This window comes from Diorhabda carinulata, chromosome 6, assembly GCF_026250575.1.
Source record: "Diorhabda carinulata isolate Delta chromosome 6, icDioCari1.1, whole genome shotgun sequence".
Taxonomy (NCBI): domain Eukaryota; kingdom Metazoa; phylum Arthropoda; class Insecta; order Coleoptera; family Chrysomelidae; genus Diorhabda; species Diorhabda carinulata.
In genome coordinates this window covers 11,815,677-11,842,268 of record NC_079465.1, presented here as the reverse complement: position 1 = coordinate 11,842,268, position 26,592 = coordinate 11,815,677, and the positions used below count along the sequence as shown (strand labels likewise).

Genomic DNA, 26,592 nt, shown 5'->3' with positions numbered 1-26,592 from the left:
GTTTGTAAAGTATTTTATTGTTTTTTTTTATAAAAAATTGGATCAGAAGTTTTATCTGTTTGATTAAATTAATTTTAGTGTTACGTGGGTGATATGAATGATAATTGATATATCTTCCTGAACTTAATAGTTTCCTATCCCACTCAATTAAAATTTTATTATCTTCGTTAAAAGGTAACGATTTTTCAGTATTCTCCTTTTCTAGTCTATATAAGGATCGAAACTATTGGAGTAAAATAATTAATTATCAATTTAATTATATGGAAGGGATAAAATTATATCATCCTCATACTTTTTAATGAAGAATAATTTGAAGGGTAAAACAGATATTACAAAGTCCAAAATATAATCCATTACCTAATCTGCTAATATAGGGGATATTGAAGACCCCATTGGTGTTCCAAAAATTTGTGGGTAATTTTTATTATTATAAGAGAAATATATATTGTTAAAAATTAATGTTATTAATTCTAATTTCCACTTATATCGCTGCATTTATTTTGCATATTTAAGTGAACATTACTAAATAGAGATATTACATCCAATCCTAATTATACATAATTCGGTGGTAATATCATATTATTAAAAGTTTCTTTGATTTCAAAGGAGTCTTCTATATAATAGTCATTGTGATCATCATGAGATTTAGTCAAAATTTCAGTTAACCAATTTGTAAGGGTTTCGATGGGAGTGTTAATTGATGCTACAATGGGTCTAGCTGATAGAGTAGGCTTATGAATTTTTCGTAAACAATAAAGGTGGATTCATACCAACGGGCACACTCAGATCAGGTAACGGTCAAAGACAGTCAAGTCAAGATCTTTGCCTCGGGATCTTGACTTGACTGCCCAACTAACCTCACCTAACCTATAAATTTCAACTTCACTTATAACGACCTAAAATCTATAAAATTTATTGTCATTTATATTTTAGCCAATGAATATTCAACTACATTCATAACGACCTAACCTATTGAAATTTAATGTTATCCATAAATTTATCAATCGATATTAAACATCATTCACTAAAACTTATACTTATCTAACCTATAAAAATTCAACGTCATTCATAATCTAACAAATCAAAAATAATGTAAATTCCTGTAGTAACCAGAATCAATATTTCTATCATCGTCAATTTGAATATTGAATTTTGAATTCTATGAGTTTAAAAATTTTTACAAGCTTTAATAATATCAAAAATCACCGGAAATCTTAATTAATTATTGTAAGTGAAAATTTTATTATTTTTTTACATTAGATAGATAAAATTGACGTTTCGACTTTTCTTTAAGTCTTGTACACTGCACTTATCCTGCGATGATCAACAAAATTGCATCTTTCAACTAAAATTTGATGGTTTAAAATCCTTTTTTGTAGATTTCTGCATTATACAAATTAATCATGTTGATTATAGTTTATTGATATATGAAGTGGTATGTAATGTAAATATCGGTTTATATTTAAAAATAAATTCATGGTATTTATAAAAATATCACTACAGTACCAGAGGGGAACTTTTATAAACTCTTGCCCAGAAACAATGAAAATCAGATACAGGCTTTTATATTGAGAAATCGTTTTTTGTTTGTAGAGTTGACTGTAATATGGACCAATATTCATTTGAAAAAGATCTTCGTTTAATTTTTTGTTTGTTTCTAATTTTATATTCTTTGTATGGCTCTTTTAACATTTAAACAATAGGAAATATTTTATACCCGTTATGTCTATATAATATCCACCTTCTGAATTGTAATATCATAAATGCATTTTGCTTAATTGTTCAGGAAACACGATTGGAAATAACAGTACAATATGTAAGACGTGCACGTAGTAATTTTGGATAATTAATATTCTGATTTTAAGAACTATAAAATTGATGTCTCCTCAAAATGCGTGTTTATATAAATAGTAGATAATTGTTGGTTGGAAAATTATTTTTCAACATTACTATACAAGTTTTTAATTTATTGTATATTTTCTATTGTCCGATAAAGATTTCGGATCTGGTTCCTATTGTACCCAATGTTTCATTTGTTTCCTGGTTGTTGTAAATATTTCATTTTCCTGTCTTACCCTCTATCACCCTTATTCCCTCTATCCAGTTTCTTTTTGTTTTACCTCTTATTCTCTTGAGCCCCTACAAAACCTATTGCATTTGGATTTTTCACTCTCCAAGTCGATTATACTTTATGTTGTTTCTAGCAAACTATAATTCAGTGTCATTTCAATAAAAAATAAAAGTTTAAAAGGTTTAAATGTATAATTTCCGTTACATTGAATAAATAGTGTTTTTCAAAATAACATTTTGGAGACATTAATCAAAATATCTAGTTCAAAATAAAGTATTGCGACGGGTCGTCCACTAAATCACTACTTCGATTCTAATCTAAGTTCTTCTTTAATAAATCTAAACGCCTGTGTATAAATAGTTTGTTATATTAACATTCCAAAAAGCCGAGCGTACTTTCTCAATGACTTGTACGACATCTATCTGGACGCAAGCCAGTGTCGTTTTTTATTTTGGTGAAATTTCAAAAATTTTAAGAGTCGTCTGCGCAATTTATAGCTATCTCCGATCTTTCAGGGCATGCGAAAACAACGAAAACTTTTGTTCATTCATTTTATTCTAACAGCAAACGGAAATGGGGATGAAATAATGTGAAAATTGTTGAACAATGGACGGAGATCAAAAACCGATTAATTAGTGTAGTACAGATTTAAAAGTAAATCGTTAATTAGTTGAGAACACTTTAAATTGGAAAATATTCATGTTGTCTAAGAAATTGAATTTGCCTAATAAGATATTTTAAGTTAATACATATACAGGGTGTTTCTAAATTCATGCGACAAATTTCAGAAGGTGATTGTTCGTATGAAATTAAGATGGGTCTTTTCCACAAAAAAATTTTTATACTGAACACACTGTTCATACTACCACTACACCAACACTCACAATTACACTGTCTGAAGCGCGTTTCGATATCTAAGTTATCGTTCTCAGAGACTGAAGGTAAACTAAAACCTATTAAATTGACTTTTCTTTTTCTTACTAAATTTTCCCAACAATAAACCTTCTCCTGCGAAAATTGATTCCAACGGGAAAACCTCTTTGACGGCAATCTTCACATTGATTCCTTAACTACTAAACTATAGAGTGTGCTGTAAAGGATTGGCCCTTTGTCCCTATTTAAGCTGTTCTCACATTTAGCATTCAAATTTTACATTATTAATATTTATGTCATTAGTACAGCTTCATCCTCAATAAAGGTCCTTACCTTATAGTATCTCTCGATGTGAGTGGAAAGTGAATTAAACTGTGTACCAGGAAATGAAGGCTAGCTATCTTATGTTGGATACATTGGAAATAATCAGCTTGAATGTACCTTTTCCTAAATACATCAAATTCTAGCCCATTACTATTACTATTATTACGGCTCAATAATTAATTAAGACAATCTTAATTAATCATTGTGAGTAGAGATTTTATTAATTTTATACATATTTCTTATATTTTGACCATAATTTTATTCCCAGACGATGAATACTAAGTATTCGAAAGCTCGGAAAATATATTAAAGTTAGTCCACTTTGGTGTTTCATTGCCACTTTCCCAATGGGAAACCGTTTATATTATTATTTGATATATTAATGCATCTAAATTTAGATGCATTTATATAATATATATATATATATATATATATATATATATATATATATATATATATATATATATATATATATATATATATCGACTATTGATCATTTATTTACGATTTCGCAAATAATTGATAAGAAAACCGCCAAAAATCAAGAACTCCACCTTTTGTATGTTGACCTTAAAAAAGCATATGACAGCGTACCGCAAACAAAACTATGGGATGCCTTGGAAAGAACAAATATAAATGCGGCCCTAATAAAAGCAGTACAAAAGCTTTATGAAAACAGTAAATCACAAGTAAAAATAGGAAACAAGGTCTCAAAAGGATTCTCCATCAATAAGGGGTTAAAACAAGGATGCTGTCTGTCGCCCACACTTTTCAAGATATACCTGGAACACGCACTAGCACACTGGAAAAGGAAATGTAAGAACATGGGCATCCCACTAATCGATTCCACACTATATACCCTGTGTTTTGCAGATGACCAAATAATCTTGGCACAGGACTACGAAGACTTAGAATATATGACAAGAAAGCTAGTAGAGGAATACAGGAAATGGGGTTAGAAGTAAATTTTATTAAAACGGAATATATGTGTATTGGAGGAGAACAACAAAATTTAATACTTGAAGAAACACAACAAAAAATAAGTCATTGTACAAAATACAAATACCTAGGCATGATCATCACTAATGATGGAAGATTAGATGAAGCAATAACACAAAGAAATAACCAAGGAAGACAAGCAATAAGACAACTAAATAGTGTATTGTGGGACAAACAAATATCCAAGGAAAACAAACATCGAATATACAATAGCATAATAAAAAGTATAACAACATATAGAAGCGAAATCTGGCCTCTAAAAGAAAAAACAGTCAAAATGCTTGAAGCCACAGAAATGGATTATTGGAGACGCGCGGCAGAAATATCAAGACTGGAAAAAATAAGAAACGACAAAATCAGGGAGTTCATGAAAGTGCAACATACGATTACGGAAGACATTAGGGTGAATCAGTTAAGATGGTACGGACATGTCCAAAGAATGCCTGAAGACCGCCTACCCAAACAAATTTTAAATTGGGCACCACAAGGAAGAAGAAAGAGAGGAAGACCAAGATTAAGCTGGAGAGAAGGTATCGAGAAGGATATTCGAGAGAGAGGATTGGAAGAAGATCTTTGGGAAGATCGAGAAAAATGGAAACTGGGAATCGGAAGACGGCGAAGAACGTTTTAACCCGATTAATATATATATATATATATATATATATATATATATATATATATATATAAATTTATTTTTTTCCTTTTTTCCTCTTTCTAATTTCTTGGGTTCGTAGGTTGTTTGGATAAAATAATGAAACTTCGATAAAATATCACCTTTTTATGTATAACATATTTTGATAAACTCAAAGCTATGACGCCATCAATCGTTTTTAAATAGGAAGCTATATTTTTTTAAATTATTCACATAAGAAAAAAATTGAAACATTTAATTTTAATAATCACTAAACACTTAATCATACCAAAACTACAGAATTTGTCCTAATTGTATCTCGTTCACATAGGCCACGACGATGGTAGACCTAATTTACAGAGTTTTCGATCACGTACGAAGTTATACGAATTATTTTGTGTTCATTTCATCCCATTAATTCTAAATTTTTTGGTCGGTTATCTTAGATCCGATTTTTTCTATCTCCTTATAGAAAAACTCAAGGGGGTAATATGAGGTTACCTAGTTAGCTCCTCCAATGAAACATGTCTTCAAATTAATCTTTCTTCAAATTGGTTATTGAGAGACTTTCTAATATTAAGACTATAATGTGGTGGTTCATCATCTTCTTGGAACCGATCTTTTCCATGTTATTTCGATCCGGACATGCCGCAATTAGGTTCGGAAATACTGTTATACGATCAGCTTTTAAATTCACGCGACCAATAAATCTTCCCCCGAAAATTCCTTCTAAAACTTAATTTTTGGGGAGCGTTGTGTGTGATTTACTGTACCATTTAAATAGAACGTTGCCCTGTCTGAAAAAAAACGCTATTGAGAAAATTTGGATTTTCATCACATGTTTTTGTTGATAAATAATCTTGATTTTAGATGTCTTTTGATTGAAACACGTATATCTATTTTGAAAACTAATAAGTAAAAAATTAATATACATGTCTATCCTAAAACAAAATAACAATTTTATAAAGTTCCAGTTTAAAATGGGAAATAACTTGGGATTCGGTAAATTAAAACAACTTTTTACAACTTTGCAAGAGATAGACATATATTAGAGATAAATTTTTTTTGTGATTATGTTTCAATAATAATTGATTTCGATTCTAATATAGAGTAGTCAAAGAATGGAGTGGAGGGTCCAATGGGGCAACTGAATTTATCATATTATATTTTATTGTGACGTTCTATCAAATTTTTCCTGCTATATTTAAAGTGAGTTTGCTTAACGTGTTAATGTTCAAATTTCTATGTTCTTTAAATATACAATGTGTTTCTACTAATCAAAATAACACCCATTCAACGCAGTAGTTTTTCTTTAGTAATGTGTTACGTTATGCATATCGATTAATTTGTGGTTAGAGGATATTTTATTTAGTAACTTTGTTTCAATTAATACATTTGTGAGCAAAAATATTCATCGTCGTCAAAAGTCTGGCATAAATCTGATTTTAGCATCTCAAAGACATTAGTCTTAATTTTATAAAGAGTAGTCTATGTTGTTATTGAGTTATTCCCTCGGTAAAAGAAAAATATCAAACGAAAAGGAATCATAAATAATGAAAAATTATTATAATTCACGGTAAAGAAAATACAAGCTAAAATTCGTCAAAATAATAATTTATTTGTAATCAACCTATCAACATTTAGTTAATATGATAACATAATAATAACTTATCGCTTTTTATGGATCGAATAAGTTTCTCTACTCGATCTTTTCGATGCTGTCCCATTCTTTAGTGAGCGCCGTTTTGATTTCATGGATGGTGCAGTTCGTCCCATAAATACTGGATAGGATTTAAGACCGGGATACGTGCTGGCCAATTTCTGTAAATACTGCCGTACGGAACCTGCAGTATGTGGATGGGCATTGACCTGCCTTAGGATGAAGTTTTCGCCGATGAAACTGGTGTAGGGAACGACGTGATCCCCTAAAATGTCTTCTATGTATCGGTTCGCCGTTAATCCCCCCGCTTCATCGTCAGTTTCAACTAGATTTTTGCTTCCGTTTAAAACCTCGCCCACACTATTCAGGAATCTCATTCAAAAGTCATGTTTCATTTTATGAAATACCGCGCGAATCTTCTGTAGATTCTTCCTCTTCTATCGTTACCATTTAGGCACACTTTGCTTTCGTTGAAGAAGAGAACGGAGCCCCATTCTTCGTCAGTTTAATTAACGTGTTCTCTGGCAAATCGTAGACGGGCTGCTAGGTGGGCTGGGGTTAATTTGGAGCCACTTACTGGTCTTTTTGGCTCAACATTAGCTGCTTTAAGTCTTATTTTGACTGTCCAGCCACTCACAAGTACTCTTCGCGTTTCTCTGAGCGCTTGTTGGACACCAGTGATGGCCCAATTTCTCGGCAATGTGCTTGCAATGAATCGGTCATTAACTTGGATGTGCACGTTTTTCTTCTGGAACCGCATCTTCGATGAAAATTACCAGTCTCTTGATAACAATGGTAAACTCTGGAAACAACAGACTGACTCATTCAACGCACTAGCCACTTCTCGCATTTCTCGACGTTTCTCGAGTAAGGTTCGTCGATTAGATTGTTGATTAATGAACACTTTATTAAACCAAAATCATACAAATTACAAAACTATCAGCAATTTCGTAACTATCGCTCCATACTGTCCAGATTATCTTCTATCGCTCGCCACGTATCTCCAATATAACTCCTGCCTTATATTTATTCTGAGATATTCAAGAATACGTCTAAAGAATCTTCCAGAGTGTCTATAAATAGGCAACTTTTTTCCGAAAACATAGTTTCCACTACATTAATTTTTGACCTGCGTAGTCAAATGGCACAAATTTTGATTCATATTCTATTAGGTTTATTATAAGTAGGTTATTCCTAGTATTGAAAAAATATGTTTGATTACTAACTCCCTTTTTTTCTTTCATTATTCACGAACTGTTCACGCCAGAATTAATTCAAAACTCATGAAAACTGGCAACGCTGTCCGACGAACCGACTACTGAGCGAATGGAAGAAATGAGATATATAATAAGTTCTGTTGTTAAAGCTATGTAAAAAATTTTCTTACAAATAAATGTTAATGTGAACGTGTTAATAATAACTATAATACAAAACATGGTCCTTACGAGCGGATTATAAACAAAACCAGTGAAAATTCGCAATAAACAATATATTATTAACAACTATAACCCAAAAACAATTTACCACGTGCTGCAAGCAACTATCAACGAGTGCAAAGTGATCGACCAAACAAGTAGTCGATACAATATCACGGCGACCAAACATCAACTCAACTGGCCGACTAGTTCAATTGCAAGAATCAGGCAGTTCGACCGAAATCAGAGTGAGTTTGTTCCAAATTATTTATTTCCGAATTTTTCTTTCCATTTGCGATTTCAAAGCTTCTCTGTTTGTGCTTGAACAATTTGACAATATAAAATGGCAGAACTTGGCAAACTAATAAAGAAAAGAGGTGTAATTAAAGCTCAGTTAACTATTTTCACAAAAGCGGTAAATGAATTTGCAACTATATCTAATTTAAGCCAAACAGAAGTTACAAAATTAAAAGATAGGTTACGTGATGCCGAAAATTATCTTGACGAATTCAAATCATATCAATTAGAAATAGAGTTACAGGATGATATAAATTTAGATGAGCAATTAATCGAACGAGAGAGATTTGAAAATTCATATTATGATGCAATCGCTGTTGCTAAAAACATTTTACAAAGCTACAATAATCACGATAATGATACAAATCTTAGCGTGATTTCAGACAAAGCTTGTTGTAAAAACGAGGGTATAAAGCTTCCGGATATATCACTTCCTAAATTCAGTGGAAACTTTGAAGATTGGTTAGAATTCAGGGACACATATAAATGCCTTATTCATGATAGTAAAAAATTAGATAATATTCAAAATTTTTATTACTTGCGAAGTGCACTAGGAGGAACAGCAGCGGCGTCCATTTCCAAAATCAAATATACGGCCGACAATTATGAAGTGGCATGGGCCACAATTTCAAAAAGATTTGACAATACTAAAAAATTAATATATGAACATATTAGAGCTATTTTTTCATTAGAAAATATACAAAAACCGACAGCTGAAAAACTACAAAATTTAGCTGACGATATTCACAAACATTTGGGATCTATTGAACAATTGGGGCAAAATATAACTAATTGGGATCCTCTACTAATTTTTTGGATTACTAATAAATTAGATACTAGCTCAAACCTTGAATGGGAAAGGGAAAATAGAGATCAGGAAAAATTGCCAAAGTTAGATAAATTCCTACAATTTTTACAAAAACGTTCCAATTTTCTTAATATGTTAGAATCAAAGAACAGTCTCAGTTTAAATAAATCAGATTCAAAATTTAGTAATGAGGAAAATAAATTCAATAAACAAAGTAGAGTAAGGTCATTGACCTCAAGTACATATACATGCTCCTATTGCAAGAAAGAGCATTCAATATATCGTTGTGCAGAGTTTCTCGGATTAACAATAACACAAAAAAAAGATTTTGTCAAAAAATCAAATCTTTGCCATAACTGTTTGCGTTCGGGTCACTCTGTCAAACAGTGTAAATTAGGGCCTTGCAAAGTGTGTAAAGCTTGGCACAATACAATTTTGCATGAAAAACTCGAGATAGCGGACAACGCGAGCTCAAGTTCCGCAGCACTAAGCAGTGGCGTAGTGGTACCAGCGGCGGGGCAGGTGCTATTATCTACCGCCTGTTTACTCATTTCAGACAATTTCAATAATTTTCACAAAGCAAGAGCGTTATTAGATTGTGGTTCTCAAACTTCCTTTATAACGGAGGATTTGCAAAAGCGTTTGAATATTGCGACACATAAAACAGATCTTTCAATTTTCGGAATTTCAAACAATATTTCAAAGGTCAGTAAAAGGTGTAAGGTTTCATTTAAATCTGTACACACCAATTTTAAAGCGCATGGCAATTGTTATATTCTAAAAGAGATTACAAGTGTGATGCCGTGTTGTCGAATCAACACGCAATCTTGGGCGATTCCAGGTGATCTAAAGCTAGCTGATCCACAATTCAACATTCCCGGACCAGTAGACATGCTCATTGGCGCGGACCTATTTTGGACAATTTTAAGCAATAACAAAATTTCGTTAGGAAAAAATATGCCGCTATTAATTGATACAGTGCTAGGTTGGGTTGTATCTGGGCAAATAAGTACTAACAACGTTGAAAAGGCTTCTTGTAATTTAAGTATAAACCAGGAATTATTAAATTCAATAGCCAAATTTTGGGAAATCGAGGAAATATCTAGCACGCGACAACTTTCTCCAGATGAACAATTTTGCGAGGACAATTTCATCAAAACTACTACCAGAGACGCGAACGGACGTTTTACAGTCACTATACCTTTGAAGCAACAACCTTCTAGTTTAGGTGAGTCGAAAGCTCAAGCCGAAAAACGTTTCTATGCATTAGAACGAAAATTCAGGAGAGATCCAATGCTGCACAGCAGATATATACAATTTATGAACGAGTATAAAGAGCTAGGCCATATGACAATTTGTAACGGCAATGATTCAAGCTTCGAATATTTCATGCCGCATCACGGAGTTTTGAGAGAAGAGAGTTTGACCACAAAACTACGGGTAGTTTTCGATGCATCAGCGCCCTCTAGCAACGGTCTATCCTTCAACAATATTCAAGTCATTGGACCCGTTTTACAAGACGATTTACTATCAATAGTCTTAAGGTTTAGGAAATATAACTATGTAGTTTCGGCAGACATAGTTAAAATGTACCGGCAAATTTCAATAACGCCCGAGCAAAGGCATTTGCAAAAAATTGTATGGCGCGAAAATCCGAGTGATAACCTGGAAGTCTACCAGCTAAATACCGTTACATACGGGCAAGCCTCTGCCAGTTATCTTGCAATACGCTGTTTAGCTAAACTCGCTGAGGATATTCAAGAAATGAACCCGGAAATAGCCGAAATCATTAAGCACGACTTTTATGTAGATGACCTGTTAACAGGTGCACCTACACTTGAGCATGCGCAATACATATGTAAAGCGATAAGTGACACTCTTAAATCGGGATGTTTCGCACTCCGAAAATGGTGCTCTAACGACACCAACGCGCTCAAAAATATAAGTTCAAATGATTTAAAATCCGATATACTAGAATTTGCGCATGATGGCAAAACAAAAACATTAGGCTTGATATGGGTTTGCAATAACGATAAGCTTCAATATAAAATTCATACCAATCCTATAGGTACAAAGGTCACAAAACGCACAATTTTATCTACTATATCAAAAATATTCGACATCCTTGGTTTACTAAGCCCATGTACTATTATCGCAAAAATGATAATGCAAAAATTATGGGAAAATAAATTAGCCTGGGATGACGCTATTCCAAAAGCTATATCTGAAAATTGGGTAAGGTTGGAGAAGGAGCTTCTTATTTTGAACGATCTTGAGTTAAACAGACAAGCTATTTGCAAGAATGCTGTTGAATTACAACTGCATGGTTTCGCTGACGCTTCGGAAAAGGCTTACGGAGCCTGTGTTTATTTGAGAAGTATTGATTCCGATCAAAAGGTTCATGTATCCCTGTTATGCGCCAAAGCAAAGGTGGCACCTATAAAAACAATACCAATCCCGCGGTTGGAATTATGCGCAGCATTGCTTCTAGCCCGCCTAACAGATAAAGCTAAAACTGCTTTGAAAATTCAATTCAAATCTTTCACACTTTGGTCGGACTCAACTATAACTCTAGCTTGGGTACGCACAAGCCCGAATCTGCTAAAAACATTCACGGCCCATAGAGTGGCAGAAATTCAGTCTCTCACTAAACACGCCGATTGGAGGCACATCCCCACCCACGATAATCCAGCAGATATTGCTTCAAGGGGAATATATCCTAGTCAAATTTTAAACTCTGATTTGTGGTGGCGCGGCCCTACTTGGCTAGCTAAGGACCCAAGTTTTTGGCCCAATGACAAGCTGGAGGTGGTTCATGATTTACCTGAACTTAAATCCAGTCTTCTGACCAATGTTGCGCCCCCTACTCTGAGTTTTCCCTTTGAACGTTTCTCAAATTTCTCAAGAATGCAACGAACAATGGCATACATTTTACGATTTAAGGATAATTGTCTTCAGAGAAATCGCAGAAGAGGCGGTTCTCTTACAGTACAGGAGTTAAGTGATTCTCTAAAATGTCTCATTCGAATTTGTCAATCTCAATCGTATTCTACCGAAATTGAAACATTGAAAAATAACAAGCCTTTGAGCTCCCATAGTAATCTATTAAGTCTTAGTCCCTTTCTAGAACCCGATGGTTTGCTACGCGTAGGAGGGCGACTAAAACATTCAAATTACTCTTTTGACAAAAGGCATCCAATTTTGATCAATTCAAAGCATCATTTTTCAAAGCTACTATTTTTACAAGAACATGACCGCCTATTGCATGGCGGCCCTCAGCTGCTCTTAAGCACTATAAGAGAAAATTACTGGGTTATATCCGGTAGAAATCTTGCACGAAAGACTGTTAAGAATTGTGTGAAATGCTTCAAATTCAATGCTAAAACCATACAGCCAATTATGGCCAACTTACCGCGCGATAGAACTAATCCTTCTAGTGCATTTTCAATAGTGGGAGTTGATTACGCGGGGCCATTTATGATTAACGATAAGAAAGGTAGAGGTTGTCGTTTAAGTAAATGTTATATTGGCGTATTTATTTGTTTATCAACTAAAGCAGTCCATTTGGAATTGATTTCTAGCCTTTCTTCAGAATCATTTATTCAAGCGCTATATCGTTTTGTCTCTAGACGAGGCAAACCATCAAAAATATTGTCCGACAATGGAACAAGCTTCGTCGGGGCACAGCGAGAGCTAAAGGATTTTCTAAAACATGGCAGCAACACTATAATCGAGAAATGTAGCTCTCAGAATATAGAGTGGAGGTTTATACCACCCTACTCTCCTCATTTCGGAGGTTTGTGGGAAGCAGCTGTCAAAGGCGTAAAGCATCATTTAAGGCGCGTTTTGACCCAAGTTCATTTATCATTTGAAGAATTTGCCACAGTTCTCGCACAAATCGAGGCGATTTTGAATTCGCGTCCTTTATGCCCACTGAGCTCTGATCCCAACGATTTTGGACCTCTTACCCCAGCTCACTTCTTGATTGGAAGACCAATAATTGCAGCACCTGATCAAGATGTCACCGACATAAAAATGAATCGACTTTCCAGATTTCAGCTCGTACAACAATTAGCACAGCACTTCTGGAACAGATGGAAATCTGAGTACATTGCGGAGCTCCAAAGACGCACCAAATGGAAGTCCAACCAAGGCCATCTAGTAGAAGATTCTCTCGTTTTAGTGAAAGGCGAGAACACTATGCCCACTCAGTGGTTATTAGGTAGAATCATCAAGCTCCATAGAGGCCCTGACGGTATCGCTAGGGTCGCTTCTATAAGAACTCCCTCTGGAGAAATCATCAAAAGAAGCTTTCAAAAAATCTGCCCCCTTCCAGTTGACCTTTGAAAGCCATCCTTATGCTTTCAACGCGGGGAGTATGTTCACGCCAGAATTAATTCAAAACTCATGAAAACTGGCAACGCTGTCCGACGAACCGACTACTGAGCGAATGGAAGAAATGAGATATATAATAAGTTCTGTTGTTAAAGCTATGTAAAAAATTTTCTTACAAATAAATGTTAATGTGAACGTGTTAATAATAACTATAATACACGAACATATAATGCACTGTCGTATATTCCCACTTTCTAAAAACAGAACAAAAATGTGTACGTTGATAATAAATGGTAATCCAGGAGTTTCGCGGATAACTTCTCTATGGTATGAATGTAAATAAATTTACTGGGACGACAATAAAAACGACCATAAAATGTTTGCTTTGAATGCATTTGCAAATAACCTTAAGTATGCTAGGAACCGTTTACATAATATTTCTTTGTGTTGTTTTAATAGAGATGCGCATTAAAGTTTTATTCGACTTTAATGTGCATGAAACTCGTGTTAATTTTCTTCTACATCGATTTTCTTTAGTACATAAATAAATTGAACTGAAATTGTGATTAGAAAACATGCAGAGAACAGAAGTATTGAATAAACTGGATAAAATACATCCTCATTAGGAGAAACAACAGTCTAAATATGGCTATTGCACAATCAATAATCGGGCTTTCAAAAGCTAAATCTCAAAATTGATCGTTATTAAACGACTTACTATACATACAAGGTGTTTCAATGAAGTTGTTTTAATAAAAGAAATATTTACACATTTTTACCGAAACTACTGGTAACATTATAATCAATTTTTTTACGAATTTGTTTCAGGCGCAGCAACATCCTATGAATTTACAGCAGTACATAACTTTTTCAATATTGGATTTATTCAGCAAAATATCAAGTGACTTTAAATATCACTCAATTTTACATCAAAAAGGTTCTCTTGGTAAATCTTAATACAGTGTGATTGAATTAATATAAAAATTATGTAGTAATAACTGATACTGGTTTAAAGTTATCATATAGTTATTAATTATTATTATGCAACATGTGAAATACAAATTTTATGTAGCGTAAATAGAACCTCATCGTTAAACCGCTGTCCTGATTTGTAATGTTTCATAAAAATCCATATATTTTGATTTTCTTCATGTTTTCCACAAAAAACTATCATTTATCTTTAGTTGACAATAATTCAATTTTTGAAACCTTGCTACATGTGAAATTAGATATCGTTAATCAAAATGTGTTTAAATGTTTAATACACTGATGTGTTAGTAACCTTAGGAGAGTGTTCAGAAAACTCTAGTTTAGTTGTTATACGTTATGCAGAAAAGTTTCGTAGAAGAAACTTACCAAGATTAGATCTATTGAACGACGTTATCGAGAATCTAAGAATTCAGAACCAAAAACAACAAGAACCATAAATAAAATATTAAAAATATTATTTTGAATTTAGCTAATCAAATTCAACAGTGTATGGAATTTGGAAAACAAACAAATACGTCTTTTTCAAATACTTCGTTAAGGTTATCACATTAGCTGGAAATTCTAATATGGATATGTACCTGAATTGTTTGAACAATCAGTTATTCAAGGTTTTAGAATATTTAACGCTAAACGAGCGAAGATCTCGTATGATTTATGCACAACGGAGCTCCAAGGCACTTTGCTTATAGTCATCTATTTTACATCATTTCTTTCCCTAATTCTTGTTAGGGGTTGTTTTGTGCCTGTATGTATTTACAATAAAGACAATAAAAGTCTGTCTATGTTTAGAAACCGAAAGGTGTGTTATACTATTACAATAAGAAGGGGTCGTAATTGGATGATTTACCATTTTCCGAATCGATGGATTGGTATAGAGGTACAGATACTTAGATTCACTGGCCTCCTTGGTCATGCGATTTTAATCTTTTGGATTGCAATGTTTGGTCGTATCCTATATAAAATGTCGGTGCTATAGAGGTAAATTCACGTCAAGAATTGAAAGACAGAATTCAAAATCACTTTAGTGACCTCATAGCTAATCCTCAACGGTATTGAACATTAATAGATACTTGCCTATTCGTGAAAATGGAAGACATTTTGAACACTTTAATTGAATTTTATTTTATGATCTTATTCTTTATTTTAATTTTCTTCTTATGATTTTTTGTTTGATTAATAACTTCATCATTACTTTATAGCAGCATCGGTTATTACTTCATACTTTTCAAATCAAAATATTTCTAAAACTGTACACAGTATCGAATTTTACAATTATATGGGATACGTTACTAAGTCAATGCAGTTTTTAGCCATATTGAATAATTATTTTTGGGTTTCAAAGGAATTTTTTCTTGCTTAGCAATTTTTAAAAGTTTCGTTTAATTCAGACTGATATTCAACAGTGGTATTGGCAATTTGCCTGGTCTATAGTCAAAGGAAGCACTAAGTGTAGATGGTATGAAAAAAGACCCAACCAACGAATACTCTTAAACAGACCTACCTTGCTTTCCAAACCATTTGTCCTTGATAGTGAACTATCTCGTAGAGCTAGTTACTTGAAGTGTCCATATTGTCGGTAGGAGGTACGCCTCCATTATACCAACATGCTTACCTAACCATAATTATAATGCGGTTAACACAAGTAGAAAACTAACAATTACCACTAGTACTAGTACTATTTGGCAAAAAACATTTAAAGAAGCGATTTGTTTCTGTATACATAGTCAAAATGAATATTATTAACATAGTATGCTTTACATTTGGTAATAGTGTAAGTACAAAATTTAGATGAGGAAATTATTTCATCGTAATTGAGTAGCAGTGGCGTGACTAGACCATTAAAGGCCTCTTTCTCTCTAACATTAAGAAGCTGAACTAACATAATGGTATTTTTTATTTTATAATACTTATCTATACACTTTTATGCCGATCCTTGTAATTTACTTTAAATTTTGAAACCTTGCTATGAAAGTTGATATTTGCTTTATAAATGTTTTACTCATTCAACAATATTCTCAGGAAATTTGAATTATTCATGCCCTTAAGTTCAATCATTCAGTCAATTAGACATTGATATATTAGTTGAAATTATCGTGTGAAGTTCACAGGTCACAGATGATATCACGGCAATTTTAACAATGTTAACTAAATCAGTATCATCGCCTTACCATTTGAATTCACTAATTGTGCAACAAATCATTTCCATAAGGTTGAACTATCGATTGCCATTGTATAAATTATCTACTAATGTATGAGCCACTAGATTCTATGCGTGTTAGTTCCATTATATTATTCAATTTGGTAAGTGATCTTCGGTTTCCTCAAAATAAACTCTTTGTTAGAGTTCTAATCAATCTTCTAAATATCCTATTTTACAAAAAAATTTTCCTGAAATGTTCTTGAATTAGATCAAATCTTTTTTTCTCAATTTAATCTAAATGAATATGGTTCTGTGACTACATTATAAAAACTTATAATCTCTATACGTAGTTATTTTACAAATATACAGGGTGTAAAGATGACCTTGTCTCTAGGATAGGTAGAAAACTGGAAAATAATTAAGGTTACATAAATAAAAGATTTCTCGAGTATTGATAATGATTAGTATTGGTGCTAGTAAAATTACAAAAAAGTGGGGTATAGTGGAAGAGCTACGTTGATTATCATATATCGTGACATTCTACTGAAATTTTTATATTCATAAACCTTTTTATCAATGATTATTGATATTTAGTATTCATTAGAACGTTGAAAACAAAACGCACACGTTTGCCAGTTCTCCTTTATAAGTGTTTTTCTTTTTTTTTGACTGATTTTGAAAATACGTCATTGTAGTATCCACATTTTCTAATATAACATTTTTGTTTTAGGTAAGTATTTATTTGGAGTCTAATTAGCAGTAAGTACTATTACTATCTATATGACGACAAATGTCTTACCTACATTGTATAAAATATGTAATGATAGTTTATATATGATGATAATTGGTAGTTATTTGAAAAATTCCACAATTCGGCAATCCTACTAATCTAACTACTTTCCATTGAAGCCAAAGATTTAGTCATCCTGGATAAAACATTTACTTGGAACAATCACCTCGAACAGGGTACTTGCAAACTGCGACTATATGAACTTGTCGCAGGCTTGTTGGCAAAACATGGGGATTAAAGCCTAAAATATACGAAACAGTCATTAAAGTCATGATCACATATACAGCGCTTGATTGGTGGTCGAAAACTGAACATTTAACAGCTCAGAAAAAACTAAACTCCATTCAAAGGCTAAATTGTCTAGGTAGAGGCGCTTCTGAAACCGTCTCCTCTTCAGCTCATAGTCTGACAGGTCACCTAAGAATTCTAGAGCTAATAAAGCTAGAAAGCCAGAAAAACCCAATAGACCAAGTTCATACCATGTTGATATCCTTCTATCTTTCTGGTACACAGATGGTTCGAAGCTAGCGCAAGGAGCTGTACCGGGTATATCTGGGCCAAAATACAAGCTCTCTATATGTCTAGGAACATTAATCATCATTTTTCAGTTAGAATTGCTAGCAATAAACAATTGTGCTTAAGAGTATTTGCCATTGAAACAGCAGAGCATCTGGTTTGCGAAAGTCCTACACAGCTAAAAGGCTTAAATACCTTGGAGGAGTAGTAGTTATACCTAGGGAAGTGGGACACAAAAACTCCAAAAAATAGCCTCCCTTCGGAGGATTGTATGTATTATGGAAGCAGAACAATAAGATGTAAAGTCTTGTAACATATATCTGATAGGTATAGGTGCAGAGTGGCTGTAAAGCTAAAACGACTTCCCAAAACAATCTACAAACTAGCACTAACAGAGGTTAATATAGAAGGTTTAAGGGCAAGAAGGAGTGCATCATATCCACCATCAACGAAACTGGTTATTCACGGATGCGTCCAGGTTCCATATCAGTAACTGCATCTTGGTTTGAAAGGAATGAGACTTAGATACCAGAATTACTGCTCAGAGATGTAGAGACATGATCATAGAATCAATTATTTTATCATTTGAAGGTAGAATTGGGAAAAATTTTCCTGTCCTCATTTTTTTTGTTTGTATCACCTTTAGCAAAAACTTGTAAACCAAACTACGTTATTATTTTTCTTTATTGCTTTGGTTTTGATTGAATTCATGTGTTAATTCTCGTTGTAAAATATATCTCAGAGACGTTCCAATCCCAACCAAATACATTGAAATTATACTACCACTGAAGGTTTGCCACAACGTGAAGTTGCTTAATGTTTGAATTTGATCCTTGGTCTGCTTAAAATTAAAAATAGGCACGTTTTCAACATTATTTTTATCAAAGAAACCACATTTTCCCATCGATATTCTAAAATTTTTATAAAACGCTAGTTTCATAATTAGTAATTGCTGTCAATGAAATCTGGAGAATATGGCGGATACTTCATTAATTCAAAACCTGTCTTAGCTATTGCGACTGTTGCAATGGCGACCGTGACGAGATGCATTATCCTGATGCAAGAAAAGACATTTACATAATGTCTCCCGGCGTTTTTTATCGCCACATATAATATTGGCACACTAAACATATCTAATTACTCTGCATAAATTTGATGGATCATTGTTACTTATTCTTTAAGAAAATTTGTTTTTCTTGTCAATAGTGAGATGAGAGCAAATATCTTTTCGATTTCGCATGGCATGAGTTGACGAACAAGATAAGGGTAGTTGATACGCATACGCATATCAATGTTTGTACATTGGATTAGTTAAGACGATTCGGACCAAATCGTCTTTTTCTATCTGAATGTTTTCACATTCAGTTTTCGAAACGTCGCTTGATACCGATGAAATATTCATACTTAGCATTCAGCTTAGATAAAAATAATAATAAAGGACCAAGAAAATACACATTTCCTCCGAAGAACTTCATTTCTAACAATATCGACATATCTATAGGATCGTAATTAAAACAAGAGAGGGCAACTGCTGACTTGTTTCAACGCTTTTGAATCTCATCAGATTTGTGCAACAACCTTGTATTCGGAATCTCTAATACGAACAGAAAACAACACCAGCAAACTATTTGATTCGTGTAGTTAAATATTCAGCAGACGCTCACTAGCGCTATCCTCTTTTCATATTAAGAACCATCAGGCGGGTAAAGTCTAGCTATCAATAGGTATATAAAATATCTACTGTTCACCTTTGAAATTATTTTCGAATTTAATTATTTCGAGTTATGATCTGTCGTTCTTAACACTTACGTAACGTAAAGGAATCAATGAAACAATAGAAACTGAATTGCCAGAAATATTGATACAAACACCATAATCCACTGGTTTTTGTAACCATAGTCTTGGTATGAAATTATTGTATTACGGGATTCTAGACTGAAAGTTATTCTTCTTCAAGATTGTGCCTCACCTAAAATTGTATAAAAAAGTATAATTGCTCTATGAAAATGTAGTTAACAAAAATAATTAAACGATATAAAGAAGTTTAATTTCTGGACTATCCTTGTTTTATAAGACGAAAAAATCAGAAACACATATAAATCTCCAATTTGAGCGAAATTGTGATTGTTTCCAATTTTCCAAAATAGTTTTTCAAGATATAAAACTTGCAAGGAACGTCAAGGATTTAAAGCTCAATAAAAACACGTAACTTTCAAAATATAGTTGTAAAAATTTTATTACAATCTAATGTTTGCTTGAAACATTACAGTAGTTTCAATGAAAAACATCGTTTTATTTTCCAAACAATGAAAATAATATGCTTGTGTTGATAAATCATTTATTTTCGATGCCTCGCCTTTGTTGAAACCAAAGTTGGATCGATAAATGGTATCCGGTACCAGAAGTACACTCACATAATCAAAAAAGGGATCGATCTTGGAATGACAGATAAGCTCTAAACTCACTTTAGTACTCCATATCGTATTTGCTTACGTTTTTCCACTGCTGTATTGTTTTCAAAAACCATATCAATAACCGATTTCGAAGTCGGTGAGCTGATAAATTGTTTCAAACATTTTTTCGGAGCACCGTACTTAGCACATAGCAACAATACCAATGCAAATGGCGTGGGTTGACAAACAATATAAGGGTAGTTGATACGCATATGCATTTCAATGGTTGTACATTAGATTAGTTAAGACAATTCGGAACCAAATCGTCTTTTTTTTATCTAGATGTTTTCAAATCCATTCTTCGATACGCCGCGCGCCGCTTGTTAAATATAATAATAAAGGACCAAGGAAACGTGAAATAAGTAAGAGTTTTACAAAAACATGATTTCAAATATGATAAGGCAGTAATAGTATCCTACTAGATAAATAAATTGAAATGTTTCATTTTACTAAAAAAGTTCCGATAGATGATCCTAACAATTACCGAAATATTGCACTAATAAATTACATTTTCGAACGCTTCACACAACTCATTAACACTTACAAATTATGCTGAAAAATATGAATTATTACCCGAGAGTCAGTCAGGGCTTCGAAAAATGCGTTCCTGTGATGAAAATATTTTGGTTCTATACACAATTATAAATAGTTATTTATGACTACTCTCTAGAAAATTATTTGTACTATTTGTTGATTTTCGAAAAACATATAATTATATAGAATATGGGTTATTATGAATCATACTGTTTCTTGTTGAAGTGACTACAAATATTAACATATGCTAAAACTCACATATGACTTGGTGTCACTCTTCATTCACCAAAATGATCAAATCTCCGGAATAATTTTAATAACTAGAGATATCCTATAAGGGGATACTCTAAAGTCCCTTGTTATTCTCTTACTTTCTCTCATTCTTGGAAGCCTACTTCCAATATCATGGTTATGAAGGAGTAGGAGTAGGAGAATTAAGTTACTTGGAACAAACATATACATATTCTGTATCATGATGGTTTTCTGATTTAACAGCTAGTAAATTATTTATGGCGGTAGAGACCACGTCCCGCAACTCTGGTGTTGTAAATTTAAGTTCTTTACCCGACAATAGGGCTTATAGGATGAGTTTTTTTCTGGCTTTATGAAGCAATCAAATCCAAATAATCCAAAATCAACTGTCAAACATGAATTATTGCTACCACTTACTTTACGTTGTAATTTCCCTAATGTATATTTTTAACAATTTTTCTATAAATAAATAATGTGAATACAACCCGAAACAGAGAAAATAGTATAAAACACTAGTAACAGATGGCCATTCCAGCCATTCGTTCCTTCGGCCACTCGCACTACGTGCTCGTGTACGAATTTTGAGCTTTTGCTGGAATGAAAAGCTTTTTATTACTTGTATTTTACTATACTATTTTGAAAGAACCTTGTATTTTTCCAAATGCGAAGTGCAGCTTATTTTATTATAAGTGAAATTTTAGAGAAAATATTTTTGTTGGCCGGAGTGGTATTGAAACGAATTGGATTAAGATGTTTCCAAGTTGCCGGCAATCTCTGGCTATCGTCCCTTGTGTTCAGACAGTTTGGACGTTTCTCTATTTCGATAGCTTCTCGAATAATCCTGGACTTGAAGGAGCGGAGTGGGGCGATAGTTTTGGTTATATTAAAATCGATTGTGTGTCCGGTATGGACACGATATACGATATTGGGCAAGGCTGGAGGCAATATGAAGATTGTGCGAATACCGTGGGGTTTGAAGATTCTGCAAATTTTTACTGTTACACCTTTGATGTAAGGTAGGGATACTCTTAGTTGATCTTTCAAACCTTTCTCGGCTAAAAAATCAAGGGAGTGCACAGTTAACTACCATGTACTACATACTATATAGGGACAATGAGGGAAGACTTTTAATAGATCCACATGCAAAAGTTGAAAGATGGAGAAGAACCGGAACAGGAGGAATATATAGGAGAAGAAATAGAATATGAGGATCTTATGGAAGAACTAAGTGATAATCTTAGAACAAATAGGAAATTTGAAAAACCATAAGAATGCAGAAGGGAATGGGAGAATACCAAGGGGGTTTCAAGAAAAGAAGAGAAAAATCTATCAGTTATTTACCCTTAAGACGATTAAGGATGAAAGCTGTGAGCAACATCTAGGCCGTCATATTATGTTTATGGATTTTAAGCAGACTTATGACACAGTACATATTAATAAAATATATATTGCTTTTAATCTACTAGGAATCACGAAAAAAATTGTAGATGACATTAGATAACAGTAGAGTGACGAGTAATGGAATTGTATTAGATAAATTTGGACAGAACAAAGAAAGAAATGGAAAGAGCATTCTGTAAACTAAAAGAGGCTGAAAAAAGTTTTGGAATAAAAATAAACCAAGAGAAAACAAAATATATGGTGCTATGATAAAATATGATTGGTAGAAAGTGATACATAAAGAGTATAAAGCGGAGAAGGTCAAAATGTATAAGATAGAAAAAGTTTTGAATTCAATTACCTGGAAGCAAGACTGTCAAATAAAAATAAAGAGCGGACTGAAATAGATAAGAGGATAGCCAAAGAAAGTAAAGCCAGGGGGTTATTAAGTAAATTAATAAGATCAAAGGAGTTATATAGTGCTGATATGATACTAATCTATTAAAAAAATTATAACCAAAAATTACTTGGACGAAGCAATTAATTTTTTTTACAATCTTCTACATTTTCTGGGAATAAATCGCATTTTAAATGGAAAAGGAAAACGACTTGTTTCACAAAATAATTGAACAAAATTTTAGATGTTAATTCAACAAACACAAGTTACTTACAAGTTTTCTCTCTCATTTTTTATTAAAAAACTACCATTAATTCTTTTTGAAGCGTCTTTTTTAATTTTCTACTCTGACATTTTAATATTTCAAAGGACAAAGTAAATATTAATAGATTTTCCGTAGAGTTGCATCTTGAAATTAAAAAAAATATGTGACTAAACGGAACTTTCTTTAAAGAGGTGCAATTGTTTCAGAACGCTTATATAAGATTGTAACGTGAACAATTTGAGGCTTGGGGCTATTTGAGCCGTAGTTTCGCTACAACATTTACTGGATAATTATGGTACATCTTCCTAATCGTATAATTTAACAGCAGTGGATTCTTGGTCACAAACTTCACATTATTAATATAACATACATACATGCTGGAACGTTAATATTAATTACTAGGTATTATGTTCCGTCAAACTTGTTTAGGATTTGAAATTTTGTGCTATTTGAAAACGTTCAAACCCCTGGAAGGTTGCGGTTCCGAAATTATCGATGGAATTGTTAGACAAAAAGTCGAATCAAATACATCAGGAATGGAAGAAGTCACCTGTTCAATAGAATACTAATTGTTGTACTTCTTAGTTATCACCCACAATTCTGCCCACCTGAAGCCAGTATTTCTTGTTAATCTTTCACCAACTGTAACTGTAGTCCGCTTTATTGTGTCTTGTTTCTCAATTTTCACTTCACTTTCTTATAAGAAACTCTTCGGAGAAATTCTCACGGAATTCCGTTTTCAAGTATCCTTTTATTAGAACATCAAAACAAAAACGTGGAGGTGTACGTTAAGTTCCCTACAATGAGAATTTAGAAACGATAGACAAATGGAACTAAAAAGAATAATGCCATAGCATGACACAAATAATTGAGCATGATACTACTGATTATAATATATATCACAAGTAGTGCTGAGTTAATTCAAGGTCAAGACCACAACCATGTTAGTCTTGGTCGTGTTCTTGCAAATATGTGGTCTGGATCTTGCAGTGTGATAAGTGGTCTTGATCCACCAAGACTCTTGCAGGTCTCGCACTTTTTTAGTAGATCTTTTTTAATGGAATTTTTTTATGAAAATTTGGAAATAGTTTTTCTCAATTGATTCAATGTTAATTAATATTATGAAAAGTTTCTGGAAATATAAAGTATAAACTGTCTGATTATAATCTGTGAAAATATTATCGGCCACTTTTTTATAGATTTGAAAAATAATTTTAACACTAAATGATCAACATTTATAAATAAAGTGGTGTTTGCGTGTTTATAGGATTATTATCAGGTTTCAAGTCAGCTTCTTAAGGGCTCTATCAACAGAAAAAAGGTAAAACGGGAACTGTAAGTCAAAAACAGATTATTTCTAGGGTTTTACTTTTGTTAATTAAAAAACACCAACCAAATTACACAAGTACACAATGGTATATGTATAGTTTTTATTATTAAAAACTAATTTCAGTTTTTTGAGATATATTAAAGTAAAATAATTTATTATAATTTTCTAAATATATTGTAACCCATTGTCGCCATAACTTGTTATAAGTTCAGTTCAACTTTCGAGGGAGGTTACATAATAGATTCTTTCTGGATTAATGTGCATTTAACGGGAAATAGTTATTTCAAATTGCTACACCAGAAAATTATTCTTACAAATGTACCAGTACCTGTTAATTTTCGCGTTGTCCTGCTCGCAATAAACGTGAGGTTCAAAATTATTTGAAACATACTTTGAACATTAAACTGATTCTGGGGTTATTCAAATAAAATTCTTATAGACATTTCTTTAAAAAAGCTACAAATCTTAAAGAGTTTAGTGAAATATCAATCCATCAATCCAATAAGATGTCAGTCTTTCTTACTTTATTACAAAGTTTGATTGTTATATATTTAATAAAAATCATTTATGCATCCCTGAATACAGAGGAATAAGAGAAAAACTGATAAACGGAGTAAGAGTTTTATATAAACAGACCAAAAATTGTATGTATTGTCAGGCAAGAGGTATCAAATTATTCACCATAGTTTTAGATGAAAGTATGGTGAACAAAAAGACAATCAATACAGTTTAAAGTCGGACAGTGGAAAATGGAAGATAGTAAAATTTGGGAGATACTATATGTATATGACTCAAACTTACAAATATACGACAGTCTACAGATAATGAATATGAAAATAAAACAACCACAAGACTACGACGATAATAATATGTCAAGAGGAAAATACACAGAAGATGAAATTAGATTAAAAAATAGAGCAGGTCAAAAGTTTTGAATATCTTAATATGTTATTAACAAAAGATAGAAAACTGAAACAAGAGATAAACAAGAGGACAGGATCAACTAAAAGTAGAAAAAAAAGCCAAAAACAAATTACAGAAATAAGATTTCTTTCAAAAATGGAGAATAAAACAAGACACGAGAAAATAAGGAATAAAATTGTGAGAGAAAATTTCAATTTAATTAAAAACCAATTATTAAGAATATCGAGAAAGCACAAGGACGGTTTGGCCAAGTCATGAGAATGGGAGAAGAACTATTAATACGGGAAGTATATGAAGTAGGAACTTAAAAAAATAAGGCAAACTGGAGGAGGAGCTGGACAGAAGAAATACAGATGGTAGAAGGGAAACGAGGACTAAAGTAGTAGGCAATGAAATAAAATACGCACAGGATAGGAAAGAAAGCAACAGTAGTGGAAAGAGAAGCCCACCCCATGACTCGACTACAACGAGCCTTAAACTTACAAATAAAAAAATTCCGGATTCATTAATTTATCATTTTAATATTCTTTCCTGAATTCGCTCTTGTTTTGCTATTAATAGATTTCGATTATTAGAAGGGAATTCATAGAGGGGAATGGGAATCCAGATGAATAGTTGTCTTAATCATTTAATTTATAATAATAACATAATAATTATCCGTTCTACTGAAATTTGCATTGATAAATTGGGAACATATTTATTGAAGTATTGTATTTCAAAATGTACCGTGAATTTTTTACCAATTTCATGTACAAGATAAATATTATCATTTATTTATGAATACAAACGCAACGATGTGACAGACCCGGCTGGCTATATAGGTCACCGAATCGATGCATGTTTGTTTTTTGTTTTTGAAGATCTGTAGAAAGGTAATGTTAAAATTAGAATGGGATTCATAATATTTGTTGCTAAATTCTCTTGAAAATCCTAATATTTAGATAACGACCTAATTCTTATATTATTCTGTTTATTTATTCACACACCGACATCTGTCATTTTTATTACTATCACAAATATACGGAGGTATACAGTGTACAATATATAAAAAATAAGTCACCTGTATTTATACTAATTTTTTTGTTCATTTTTTCCTTAATAGTATTATTAAATTTCAAGTATATAAGAATTAATAGTAATAATGACTTAACACCCATAATGGGGTTGCACCGTAAAAATGCTTTTAAAAACCGCTTGTTGGGGTGGAT

The 26,592-nt window shown here is 32.7% G+C and overlaps 1 protein-coding gene across 11 annotated transcripts in view; it reads left to right on the top strand.

Moving 5' to 3' along the window:
• Positions 1–26,592, top strand: part of LOC130895024 (uncharacterized) — a 721,573-nt gene that overhangs the window by 136,833 nt on the left and 558,148 nt on the right. The window contains exon 3 of one of the 11 annotated variants that reach the window (XR_009059420.1): positions 17,274–25,606. The exons of the other annotated variants lie outside the window; for them this stretch is intronic. The gene's annotated coding sequence lies outside the window, so the exon portion shown is untranslated. Of the gene's footprint in view, positions 1–17,273; positions 25,607–26,592 lie in introns of those variants that run through there. 11 annotated transcript variants of the gene reach the window in all.